Source organism: Fukomys damarensis, unplaced genomic scaffold (assembly GCF_012274545.1).
Source record: "Fukomys damarensis isolate Sample0158 unplaced genomic scaffold, DMR_v1.0_HiC HiC_scaffold_14, whole genome shotgun sequence".
In the NCBI taxonomy this organism is placed as follows: Eukaryota; Metazoa; Chordata; class Mammalia; order Rodentia; family Bathyergidae; genus Fukomys; species Fukomys damarensis.
In genome coordinates this window covers 71,156,485-71,170,090 of record NW_022900926.1, presented here as the reverse complement: position 1 = coordinate 71,170,090, position 13,606 = coordinate 71,156,485, and the positions used below count along the sequence as shown (strand labels likewise).

At 39.7% G+C, this 13,606-nt stretch overlaps 1 protein-coding gene and 1 pseudogene across 1 annotated transcript in view; one reads left to right on the top strand and one right to left on the bottom strand.

Annotated features, from left to right (window-relative positions):
- Window positions 1-13,606, bottom strand: part of Crybg1 (crystallin beta-gamma domain containing 1) — a 115,929-nt gene that overhangs the window by 72,656 nt on the left and 29,667 nt on the right. The window lies entirely within an intron of this gene.
- LOC117286033 lies at window positions 5,744-10,095 on the top strand (annotated as a pseudogene).

Sequence of the window (13,606 nt, the reverse complement as noted above, 5' to 3'; positions counted from 1 at the left end):
TTTTTTTCCTACTATTTGGAAGCAATACAAGATCTTGTAGCACAATCAAATCAAGACCATTTATCAAAACCATTGTTCAGAAAATATCTACCATGGGAAGAATCTTTAAGATGACTCCTTGGTGTAACTTGCCTTATGTGATCCCTTCTCTGAATGCAGGCAGGACCTGTGAATAGGATGAATGTCAGTCCCACGAATGGGTTTCATCACTCAGCACACGTGAAAGGATTTTTGCAGATGTCATTATTCCCTAATGAGCTGACTTGGCGTTACTCAGAAAAGAGATGCTCCTGGGTGAGCCTGGTCTAAACAGGCAAATCCTGTACAAGAGTATCTAGAAATCAGGATAGAAAACATCAGGGACTCCCTTTTGATGGCCTTAATGAAGCAGGCTATTGACAGGTGCCAGGGCACAAATTTTGTCAGGAGTCATGAGAGCCTGGAAGGGGACCCTATGGCTCAGATGAGGAACTGCCCCAGCTGACACCTTGACCGTTGCCTTCTGGCAGCCTGACACAAGATCCAGCTAAGCTTCGTCTGCTCTCCTGATCTGTACAAACTGAAATAATAACTTGGCATTGATTTCAGCTACTACATTATGATAATTTGTTATGCAGGATAGAAAACTATTCAATATTCTGTAAGTATTATCTTGGCCACTTTTCACGCACTAGGTACTATAGTATAGACATTCCTCATTTAACAATCAAGTTCTGTTCCCGTGATAGGATGGTTAACAGAATTGTTTGCTAAATGAGGAATTGTATATGGTATGTACATTATAATATTCAGAACAAAGAAATGGTCAAAGGAAAGTCAACTTAAGTTTGCTTTTATTTGCATAACTCTTACATGCAGTACTGTAATGCATAGCAGAACATAAAACTATAGTATCGTACTGAACAGTACAATCAGCAAAAATTACAGTACTGTGTAAACAAGGCATACTGTACAAAAAGAGACACTGAGGCTCTATAAACAAGATGTACAGAGGGCTGGAGATTTAGCTCAGTGGTGCCATGCCTGCCTTGTAAGTGCAAGGTCCTGAGTTTGATCACTAGTATGGAAAAACAAAACAAAACTGCACCAAAAAAAAGAAAAGACAGATTGTAAGGTTGTAAGTATAAGCAGCAAGCTGTAAGGCCAAACAGTGTGCCTCAGTCACATAAGTCCAAAGAGTCATTTGACAAGTAAGTTATTAAACAAGAAATATCTGTATACATAATATCATATTTTTAATATAAGGATTAGTTTATGCACTTAAAAAACCTTAACCAACCAGGGACCATAACATAGACACCTGAGCAATGACAAAAACAAGGCAGCATGTATTTACATTAGTCATACCAACTATGAGTTTTTGGAAGGAGAAAGAGGAGAGCAGTAAGGACAGACTTTGGGAAGGTGAAGGCATGGGGTAGGACGTGAGCAGTTTTGTTAGGTGGAAGGAAGGGTCAGCAGCCCAGGTGAAGGAAAAGCCATGAGCCAAGTGGAGATGGATGAGTACACGCAATGTCTATCCAGGGAGGTGCCTGAATGGAACACTGGAGACTGAGACACCAGGTTTCCAAAGGGCTTGGTCAAGACTAAGTTGGTGGCCAGGGAAGGAACTAAGAGAAGCAAAAACATTTGTGCACTGACAAAGGTAGCTCATGTTTGGATCTTCTCCTGGGTCGGAAGGTTGACAGACAGAAGAAGACAGAAGAGGTCTCTTGCTGCAGAAGAGGACAGAGGAGACTTCTTGCTCTTTCTAACCTTCCTGATGTTGATACTGCTTCTCCCTGCTTTCCTGAAGCAGGAACTTTTGCAGGGAGTCTTTAGTCTATGCAATAAGCACTAGGTTTTTTTCTCTAGTGATATTTCAGGGTACTTATTTACTCAAAGAAGGAAATTTTAATCTTTTCAACAAAACAGTATTTCTGTTCCCATTTCTGTGGGGGGGTGAGAATGACAAAGTAATGTCACTCATAAATGTATGTGGCTCTTCTTCACCTAAGACATCCATACCGAAGAAACTGATTATGGTAAAAAGGAAAAAAAAAAAACTCTCAAAATTTCATGTATTTTAGGGGATAGAGATCTAAAATAAGATGGTCCTTGGCTTAGCAGAGAAAATTTTAAGGTATTTTTGTATATTATAAAATTGGCCCCAAGTAGAAATAGAGATCTTCAGAAAAAAAAAAAAAGAATGCAAATTTGAGGAATTGAAGAATAGCTTCTAAAAATTGTGAGAGGTTGGAATTAAAAGAAAAAAAAGGTCAGAGAGCCCAGGATTTAGCTTACCACTGCCTTGCAAGCGCAGGGACATGAGTGCGATCCCTGGTACCAAAAAAAAAAGAAGGTCAGAGAGAAATTCCTATTGTATGGCACAACTGAGGAAATTTTATTAATAGCAATAAGCAATGAAATTTTCCATTGTTTATCATGCTTTGCCAAGCCCTCAGCAAAGTTCACTGTACAAGTATAACTGCACTGAGATAGTGGTGCTTCGGGAAAATCAAGAAGCAGATTGGCTTAGGGCGACTCTGGCACAAGGAAGCATGGGAGGAGAAGTGAGAGGGAGTGGTTCTCAGACAGGAATCAGAGTCAGAAGTGAGGGACTGGAGTAGGACTTTGCTTCGCGCATGGAATGGGCGTTTCCATCTTTTTATTTAAATGTTACCCTCATATGGCTGGAAGACTTAGAGTGAGACACCAGACAGCAGATTATATTTATGAACCATGAATTGTGTGAGTTAAGTGTATCCCACGCATTTTGCTAAGCACTTTATATACACAAGTTCTTTGAATCTGAAAAAGTACACATTATTGTTCCATTCTACAAATGAAGAAGCTTGTTTAGAAAATGCAAATAACTTGTCCAATGGTATAGAATTAAGAATTAGTGTTCAGATTCAATCCCACAGTTGCTGGACTCCAAATTATATGCTCTTATCCACTCTTCTCTATCACCTACTTCTACTACCTTGTTCTCCAGAAACCACTCTGTCTCTCTGTGATGCCTTATGTCTTTTCTCAAAACTCTGCCTATCTCTTACCAGTCTCCTTGTCATTGTTGTGGATGTCCTCTTCCTCGTCTTCCCCCTCCTCCAACTCTTCCTCCTCACCCTCACTTCCATTTTAACTTCTGTCTCTTGGGAACATCTGGCCACCTTCAGGGGCCTCTGTCATAATACTCCCACACCAGTGATACCATGTCACATTCATTTCACAGATCAGTCAATCAGCTTCCCTGAGGCTGGAGGCCTTGTCTGAGGCCATACAGGAAGAGGCAAGGCCAAGTGTTACCCCTTTTCTCCTTGGTGATACTGATGTTCTGTCTGAAGTTATATGTGGCCAAGATGGCTGCCAGTCCCCTCACCCCTTGTCCTTCAATTCCTGGGCTATTGTTTTAGCACTATCTCCTTCCTGCTTCAAACCTTGACCTCCTGGGTATGTTTATACATCGCAGCCAGGAGGACCCCTTTAAAATCATAAAACAACTCTTCTCTTTCTTCTGCTTAAAATCTCCCAATGGTTCCCATTATGTTCAGAATGAAATTCAAAGTCCTTACCATGACCTTTAGCTTCTTCGTGATATGTTCTCCACCTACCTCTACGTCGCAAATCCTCCTTCTCTGTCTCCTTCATTGCCTCCAACCTCCATTGTCTCTACCTATCCTGTGTCATACCAGGGAGCTCCTTCTACTCCTCTGCCATGCCAAGGGCCTTTGTACATTCTACTGTCTTCTGGGTGCCTTTTCCTGATATCCATATGGTCATTCTTCATCTACATCAAGTCTCCTCAGAGGCCTTCTTTGACCACATGTTCTATCTAGAACAGCACTCTCCTCTCCTCAGCCTCCTGCCCAGGCTGTGCTTCTCCCGGGGCCTGTCCTAGCTCGTAGTGTAACATGCATCTCTGTTAACATCTGCCTTCTTCTAGAATGGAAGCCCCCAAGCACAGCCCAGAGATTTTATGCCTTCTTTACCCTAGGTCCTAGCACCTGATAAAGCTGGTTTATGATGATCATTTCAAACACATAGTAGGCATTTTAGAAAAATGTACAGAATACATAAATCAATGTATTTTACACAATTGTACCATGTCACTTGCTCAAAAGTACAAGGTTTCAAGTTTAGCCTCTTCAGCATATAACTGCCTGATTGGGGGTGAAGGAGCATGGTCAGGTCTTGCAAGAAAGAAAAGGATACAAGTGGGAAAATCTGATGAGAGAACTGGAGGGTGATACTCCAATCCAAGACTAATGACAGGCCTTAAGGGCAAGGAGGGAGTAGCTGCCAGCGCAGGGATACAAAGAGGGCTGTGCTGACAGGATACTAACAGGGGCTGAGGGACACAGCCAGAATTCAGTGCCCGAGGCGAGAAATTCAGGAGAATAATGTCCTGGCCTCGTTTCCCTTCCTCTCTCTTGTGCCAGGGCACCTCTGACTCCAACAGGAAGCCAGACAACCAGCTAGAGACAGTTGGTTGATGTGGTCCATGCAGGACACAGAGTAGGGTGGAGAAGCATGAGGTGGGACCTAGGAATGGCAAGGGGGTTCCAAATGGAGTGTCCAAGAGAGAATGCAGGAGAATCTATGGGTAGGAGTCACCTGGGTCTCTCCTCATGCTCTGTCACAGAGGACATGTAAAGGAGATTAGGCAAAGACAGTTGAGATCTGCATCACCATTAAGACCAGCGTGGAGTATTACAAATAAATGGGGACTTTTAAGAGCCTGCCGAATGTGTTTTATCTCAGCTCTTATGACTTAATTCCATGCCTGGTAAGGTTTTTGATTATTCTCTCTGTAAATTTAGTTTGTCAGAGTGACAGTAAGTTAAACTTTCACCTCCACCGCAGCAGCCAAGTTTCTTTTAACATAAAATGCTCTCTGCAACTCCAGGCTACACCTCCTAATTTCTGTTCTAACTTGGTCATGGGTTAGTAGGGCCCTCTGCCCTGTAACACACTGCTTGCCATACTGTGCCTAATCAGAACCACTAGGACTGGAGCTTATAAACATCACATGTCTAAGTTCTGGAAATTGAACCTGCAATTATGTCTTCCTTGGCACCATGCCATTGAGAAAAAAGACTGCATTTCTAGCAAAAAAGCATGATCACTCCTATCTTATGTAAATTGCAAAAATTAACTCTAAATGGCTTTAAGACCTAAATGTAAGAGCTAAAACTATAAAACAGGCGAAAATACAGATTTGGCTTCTTATGGCACTTAAGTAAAACCCATCAGAATAAATTAGATTTCATCAAAATTAAAACTTTTGTGCTTCCAAGATTGTATAAAAAAACTGAAAAGAGGCTGGGTGTGGTGGTGCACATCTGTAATCCCAGCACTCAGGAGGCTGAGGCAGGAAGATCATCACGTGTTGGAGGCCAGCCTAAACGGCATAGCAAAACCTTATCTCAAAAAGAAAAAAGAAAAAAAAAAACCTGAAAAGATAACCTACAGATTCGGGAAAAATATTTGAAAATCATATGTCTGACGAAGGCCAAGTATATCGAATGCTTAAAATCAACAATTAAAATTTAAAAACCTATTTTTAAAATGAACAAAGGACTTGAATAGCTATTTCTCCAAAGAGGATATGCAAACAGCTAACAGACATATGAAAGGATATTTAATATCACTGATTATCATAGAAATACAAATCAAAGCCACAATGACATATCACTTCACACCAACAAGGATGGCTAAATGAAAAAATACAGGCAAGAAATGTTGATGAGGATGGGGATAAATGGAGTCCTACATTGCTGGTGGGATTGTAAAACAGTGTAGCCACTTGGCAGAACAGGTTGGTAGTTCCTCAAAATGTTAAACATAGAATTACCATGTGGCCCAGTGTTATGGATGAATGTGTCACCTCAAAATCCATATGCTGTAGCCTTAACCTTCAATGTGATGGTATTTGGAAGTAGCATCCTTGGGAGTTAATTAGACTCACATTAGGCCATTAGGTTATATCATATGGCCAAATTCACATGGAAAAAGGATTAATGGTCGCCAGGAGGTATGAGGAAGAGGAAACCAGGAATAATAACAAGTTTTCTTTTGGATGTGATGAAAATGTTCTGGATTTAGATAGTAGTGATTGTTGAGTAATACTATAAATGTAATAAAACTCACTGAATTATACACTTTAAGTGGTGAACTTTATAGTAAATAAATTATATCTCAATTTTTTTTATATCTCAATTTTTAAAGTGAATGATGAACAATAATGAGGTAAGATCATCCTAGATCCCTTATTATACCACCCCAATGGAACTAATGAAAGTCATTTTATTTTATTATTATTATTATTATTATTTTTAACTGGGGATCAAACTCGATACCTTACACTTGTGAGGCAGGTGGTGGAACCACTGAGCTAAATCCCAGGCTAATAAAAGTAATTTTAAAACTGAATTTGCAAGAAAAAATTAGCGACCTAGACCAAAGCCAAGTCCAAATCTATTAAATTACATTGAAGTCCTTTTCACTAGTATTTTAGTGGCAGCAGTAGAAAGGAACTGGAAAGAGGAGGAGAGGTTGGAATTAAGGTCCAGGAAATGCCACCCATGAACTTTATCAAAGCCAAGGTCTCTAATAAATGTTGTGAGGAAAGCATTCGGTCCAGACCTCATGTTCTTGAATGGCTTCAAACACAAACTTGTATTTCTAAATAACATTAAAAACACTATCTCGATTTATAAGGAACAAAATCACACCTTGTATGTTATAAACCAATGTTTTAAGTATAAATACTCAAATTATAAATTACACAATTATATTGCAGAATGTTTTTGTGTTAAGAACATTAATTTGTTAAAAGTAAAGCTTTAGAATATATCGTTTTTATAACTTTATTTTTGGTATTTGTTGTTCTTGTTATTCTAACAGATTCTATTCCTTAGTGCTCTCATTTGGAAAAATAGGAAACATAACTGTGCCTACCTCATAGAGTTGTGGTAAGCATTAAAGAAGTTATTGTTTGAATTCAGTATAGTACTGGGCATGTTATGTACCAAAGGTGATGCTATGTAAGAATCTGTTATTAGTTTCTCCACTGTGGTCAGTTCTTAAAAGTGCAGGTGTGCTGTGGGCTCAAAACACACATTTATTATTTTATTTATTTATTTATTTGGTACCAGGGATTGAATTGGGGACATTGCACTTGCGAGGCAGGTGGCAGCACACTGAGCTAAACCCCCAGTCCAATTTGTTATTTTATAATAATCTAAAAACATCTTTTTACCTCCCCTCAATTTACAAAAAACAAAAACAAAAACAAAAAACTGCATTTCCTGTGCCAGAGTCTTTTTTTTTCTTCCCCTTTTATAAAATAATCTAGTGAAGCAGCTAAGATCAACCTGCCACACACACTCCTTCACCCTGACAGCAGATCCACCCTGTTGTACAGCCTTTGAGTAGTTTTTAATTCTGGTTATTTTTGTCCCTAGCCTTAGGCTCCTGCACTTGTTCTACTCTCGTGGAAAGGTTGCATCCTGTGGCCATGTAGGCAGCCATACTGAGATGAACCCCAGCACCTCTGGCTACTCCACAGCCTCTCAACATGAGGGAGCTACAGCCCTGTCTTGACTGGAGTAATAACCATTCTCTCCATTGGGGTCTCCAGACATAAGATCACTCAACTTTCCTTGAGCTACACGTATACATGTACTTCCAGCAGCCAGAGTGTGCTTTGAACACCAGGAATTTTATTGCTCTAAAGAACAAGGACATCACCGTCACATGGTGTCCATTGCTTTGCTAAAGTGGAGTAGGCAACATGTTAATTAAAAATTTGGACAAATCCACTGAAAATAAAGCACTGAATATTTCCTGCTTTTTTGTAATATTCTTTCATGTAAGGTGGTGTGTGATGAAAACAGTTGGTCCCAAGGCTATGGATTTGTACATTGTGAGACACAGCAAGCATACGGTGGTTAACTGTCAACATGAGTGGGAACGCCCAGCTAAACTCAGTCAGCATGGTTCTGGGCATGGAAGACCCACTTTAAGGAGGACTGTTTTTGGAACGGTCTATAAAGGAGAAAGAGAGGGAAGGATTTTGGCTGATCTTGCTTGGAGGAGCTTCCTTGCGACTGCATTTCTTCAGAGGAGTTTTGACTGTTTTTCTGTGAAAGAGCTTTGGCTGTTTTCTTTTTTTGTGGAAGCTTCAATCCCTGTCTTCATCTTGGACATTGTCTTTTGGCTTCCAGTGCAGATCCCTCAGCCTTCTGGAACAGATCCTTTGGCCTTTGGGCACAGATAAGTCAGCCTCCAGCACTGGCTCTTGGGCCTATCTGGTGCAGATCCTTCGCCTTTCCCACTGCAGATCCTTTGGCCTCTTGATTCAGACTTGCACAGCACATTGCCATGAGCTCCAGGTCATCAACTGGATCTTCTGGGTCTTCAGTGTGCAGACAAATGTCTTGCACTCTTCTACATCTGACTCTAGTAAGCACTGACTAGTACAAAGCAGCTGAAAGAGTGACTGAAAAAATGAGTAGGATGCTTGCTTCCAAATGGCCACAAAGTATTTGTTGCAGAATTTAAGTCTTGGAAATAATGAAAAGCAGAATCTGAAGATAGGGCAAAAGAACTTACCAATGTTTGCACCAAGAATTTTAGAGATGCCGGGCATGGTGGCACACACCTGTAATCCCAGCACTTGGGAGGCTGAGGCAGGAGGATCGCTGTGAGTTCGAGACCAGCCTGGGCTATATAGTGAGTTCCAGGTCAGTCTTAACAACATAGTGAGACCCTGTCTCAAAAAACAAAACAACAAAAAAGAATTTTAGAGAAGACAGAGTTGGTGAGTGGGTGGTGAGTGCCTTAAGGATCTCTTCGGCAAGTCTGGACCTGCCTTAAGTGTGAAAATAATGACTGAAGAAAATGGAAGATAGAAAAGGATTAGGACTTATAACCTTTAAGATGCACAGAAAGCAATAAATGAGATGAATGGAAAGGGGCTCAATGGAAAACAAATTTACATTGGTTGAGTTAAAAAAAAGTAGACTATCAGATGGAACTTAAGCACAAATTTAACAGATGAAGCAAGACAGGATCACCAGATACAAGGGCATTAACTTTTATGTGAAAAATCCAGATGATGGTACTGACAAGGAATGCCTTCAGAAAGAGTTTTCTATTTGAGGGCAGGGGATTTAGCTCAGTGGTTCTGCCACCTGCCTCACAAGTGCAAAAAAGACTTTTCTATTTGATAACAACCATTAGTGCAATGGCTATGATACAGGATGATCACAGCAAAGGGTTTGGTTTTCTCCTCCCCAGAAGCCATTAAAGCAATTAGCAGAAATGAAAGGTAGTCTTTGGCCACCAAGCCACTATATGCACTTTAGTCCAGTGCAGAGGAGAGCTGTATATGCAGAGAATGGCAAGGTACAAACTGTGCCAAGCCCTGCAGTGGATCCCTACCAGCCAGCATCTCCTTTAGTTACATCAATGGCAGCTATCCTGCAGACTCAGAACCATGCTGCACACATCCTCCTCATCAAATTGCTCTACCAAGACCAATTCCTCACTGGACTGCTCAGGGTGCCAGACCTTGTCCCTCCAAAATAAGCCTTGAGCTATCTGCCCAGCCCTTCTCAGGCCACTATTTGGTACTGTAAGATCAGCTCCTTCACAGGTTTCATGAGGCACGTCAACAGTGTACTGCAGACATATCAAAACAGACAACAGCTCCACGTCCTATGGCTGCTGCCAACCCTAGCTATTCCTACTGTTGGCACTGTTCCACAGTGTAAATGTGCTACAGGAGTCCTCAGCAACATCTAATGCATAGCCACAAGTTACCATGAGACAGCCTGCTGTTCATGTGCAAGGTCAGGAACCTTTGCCTCCATGTTGTCCATCTGTCCTCCGCCCCAAAAGTAAAAGCAAATGTTGGATGAAGGGCTGTTTCCACTTATTCAAGCCATGTACCCTAGTCTTACGGGCAAAATCACTGGCGTGCTGTTAGAGATTGATAATTCAGAACTTCATATCCTTGAGACTCCACAGCCTCTCTGTTCTGAGGCCGAGAAAGCTGCTGCTGTACTACAAGTCTGCCAAGCTAAAGAGGCTGCCCAGAGTGGTTAACAGTGCTACTGAGTTCCTACTGCTTAAAACTGAGTGAGGACCATGAAAAGAAACTTGTGCTTCACTGAAGAAAAATCCCTAAACATAAAAACTTTAAATATTATGGAAAAAACATTGCAAAATATACAGCAGTTTTTTTTTTAAAGGAAAGGAGACTTTGCACCTTATGAATGGAGCAAATGCCAGGTCTACCAAACAATGCTAATCCTAGATTACTTGATTTAAAAGCAACCCAAAAAACCACAAATAGTAAACTATAAAAATAAAGTATAAACAAATGTTTATAGACCTTGGGAAAAGAATTATCAGCTAATTTAAAGTATTTATGTCTTTAATTTTGTAATTGTTTACTTTGGAATAGCTTATAATTATAGTTCTGTTTTAAGAAACAGAATGACAATGGAGCAAGGAAATGAAATTTGGATTATAAAATTCTTTAACTAAATTTTCCTAAAGTGAAAAAAAATTGCTATTAATGTTCTATATAACTTCTTTAAATAAATACAGTAAAAAATAATGAGCAGGTGTTATGCACTGAAAAAAAAATTTTTTTTTGAGACAGGGTCTCCCTACATCGTTCAGACTGACCTTGAACGCACTATGTAATTCATGCTGGGCTCAAACTAATAGTGATCCTCCAGAGTGCTGGAATTATAGGCATGTACCACTGCACCCAGCTTGGACTGAATGTTTTTGTCTCTCTAAAGTCAGCTGAAGCTCTGTTCTGAAATGTGATGGTAACAGGATATGGGGCCTTTGGATTAGGTCACAAAGGTGGAGCCTCATTAATAGGATTGGTGCCCTTGTAAGAGTCACAGAATGTTTACTTCAGCTCTCTCTGCCAGGTGAAAATATAAGAAGTCAGCAGTCTACAACCCTGAAGAGATCCTCACCAGAACTCAAATAGACTGATGCTCTGATTTCAGGCTTTTAGCCTCCATAACTGAGAGATAAATTTTTATTACTTATAAACTACCCAGTCTGTGGTATTTTGTCACAGCAGGCTGAACTAAGTCAGAAGGGGTTATAAAAATATCACTGTATACATATGTAGCAGAAAGTTGGGGCTGGAGATTTGGCTCAGTGGTTCTCCCACCTGCCTTGCAAGTGCAAGGTCCCAAGTTCAATCCCTGGTACCCCCCAAAAAAAAATCAGAATGTGGAATTTGCCATATTTTATCTAAGCCTTCAAAGTATTAGTGTAGGTACTGAGGTGGGGTCCACCCTGATGAGATGACCTGGATGTGAGAAATACACAGATGATAAAAGAAGCACTTCTAAATTGTGAAAGGAGGAAGTCTAGGATCCACAAAGAATGTGGTAAAATATGTACAACATGATAGAGAAATTGCTTGGCTGCTTCCTACTTTCTGAAAATAAGGACAGAATAAACATGCAATCAGAGAATATTTGTAAAACACCTTGGAGATGCATGTTTACTTCTGAACATAGTTTTAGCAAAGTATATGCTCTTAATATTAAAGCCCATCAGAATTGTATTCATTCATATATTTTTTGAACATCAACTATTATCCAGGCAAGGTTTCTCTTGTCACATGTGCATGTTTAGGTAGAGGTACATACTGATTAGAATAAGGCTCCCTTAGCAGTGAGCTGGAAAAGGCATGGCCTCCTTAGCCACACAGGTTTAAAGTAAAGTAATATAGCTTTGTCCATTCTTCCTGCTAAACCAAAATGTCACAGCCTGAGTGGCTTTTACGTTTTTCCTTTTTTTTTTTTTTCTGGTACCAGAGATTGAACACAGGACCTTGTGTTGCCAGGTAGGCACACCACTGACCTACATCCTGGCCCTGAGTGGCTTTCAAATAATCGAAATTTATTTCTCACAATTCTGAAGGCTGAGAAGTCTGAGATGAAGGTTCTGGCAGATTTGGTGCTTGGTGAGAGCCTACTTCCTATCACTTTCTCACTGTGTTCTCATGTGATGGAAGGGACTAACTAGCTCTCTGGGTCTTTTTCCTTTTTAACACTGTAACCTGAATTTAATAATTCCATTAAATAAAAAGAAATTAGATAATGCATAAAATCCTGACTGCCTAGTCAAATTACACTTTATATTGAAATCTAAACTACATTTGTTTGGAAAAAATCAATTTATTTTTTATTCATTAAGTTCACTGGTACACTTTAGGTATATAATATGATATTCATATTTGTACCTTTTACATGATATATCTTGGTTATTTTTTTCCCAGTTCTCCTGCCCTCCCTTCAACCCCTTCACCCCTATTTACAAAGACTGTGTTTCCAATTTTTCCTTTTCTCATATTTATTCCTTTCCTTTATGCCTCTCACTTCCCCTTCTCCTTTGGACCTTTTCTTCCTATTTCACATTATCTATTATACATTTTGATCCTTACTTACAATTTCAGCTTCTCATCTTATTAAAAAGCTCTGCACAGAAAGAGAAACCATCAACAGAGTGAAAAAGCAACCCACAATGTGGGAAAATTTTTTTACCAGCTGTTCTTCAGACAAAGGTCTACTATCTAGAATATAGAAAGTACTTTAAAAAATCAGAACTCCCAAATCTAAAGACCCAATCCAAAAATGGACATCTGAAATGAGCAGACATTTCTCAAAAAAGTAAAAATTGCAAATAAACTTATGAAAAAATGTTCAGCTTTACTGGTCATTCAAGAGATGCAAATGAAAACAACACGGAGATTTCACCTCACCCCAGAAAAAATGGCTGCTATCAAGAAATCACACAATAACAATTGATGGCAGGGATGTGGGAGAAAAGGAACCCTCCATTGCTGATGGAAGTGTAGACTGGTGCAACCATTGTGGAAATCATTATGGAGATACCTTTAAAAGCTTGAATTAGAGGACCCATTTGACTCAGCTATTCCCCTGCTAGGTATCTTCCCAAAAGAATAAACAAATCATACCACAGCAATATATGTGCACCCATGTTTATAGCAGCACAGATTGTAATAGCGAAAAATTAGAAACAGCCCAACTGTCCATTAACTGGAGACAGGATAAAGATGCAGGTTAATATATAAAATGGAGACTACTCAGCCATAAAGAATGAGAAACTAGAGACATTTATAGATAAATGGATACACGTTGAGGCCATACACTTAAGTGAAATAAATAGGACACACATGGGTAAATAATGGGGTATTTTTCTATAGGCACAATAATCTCATTCATGAAGACTGTACCCTCCTATTCCAATAACCTCTCAAAGGACCCATTTTGTAATATCATCATATCATGGGGTACATTTTCAATATGAATTGGAGGAGGGGCAAACATTTTCTCTATATTATTACATTCAATATTCAAAGTAGAAGGTATATAGAGTTATACATGTTCTACAAAAATGGTATGTTTGGGTCTAAAATATATTTGAATTTCCATTGACTTGTGCTGTGCCAAATATCACACTGTTCTTAGTTGATGCATGAGAGGCATAACCCAAATCTTTAGGCATTAACCCACACGGCAATTACTTTCAGCACAAGATTTTATAACTCAGC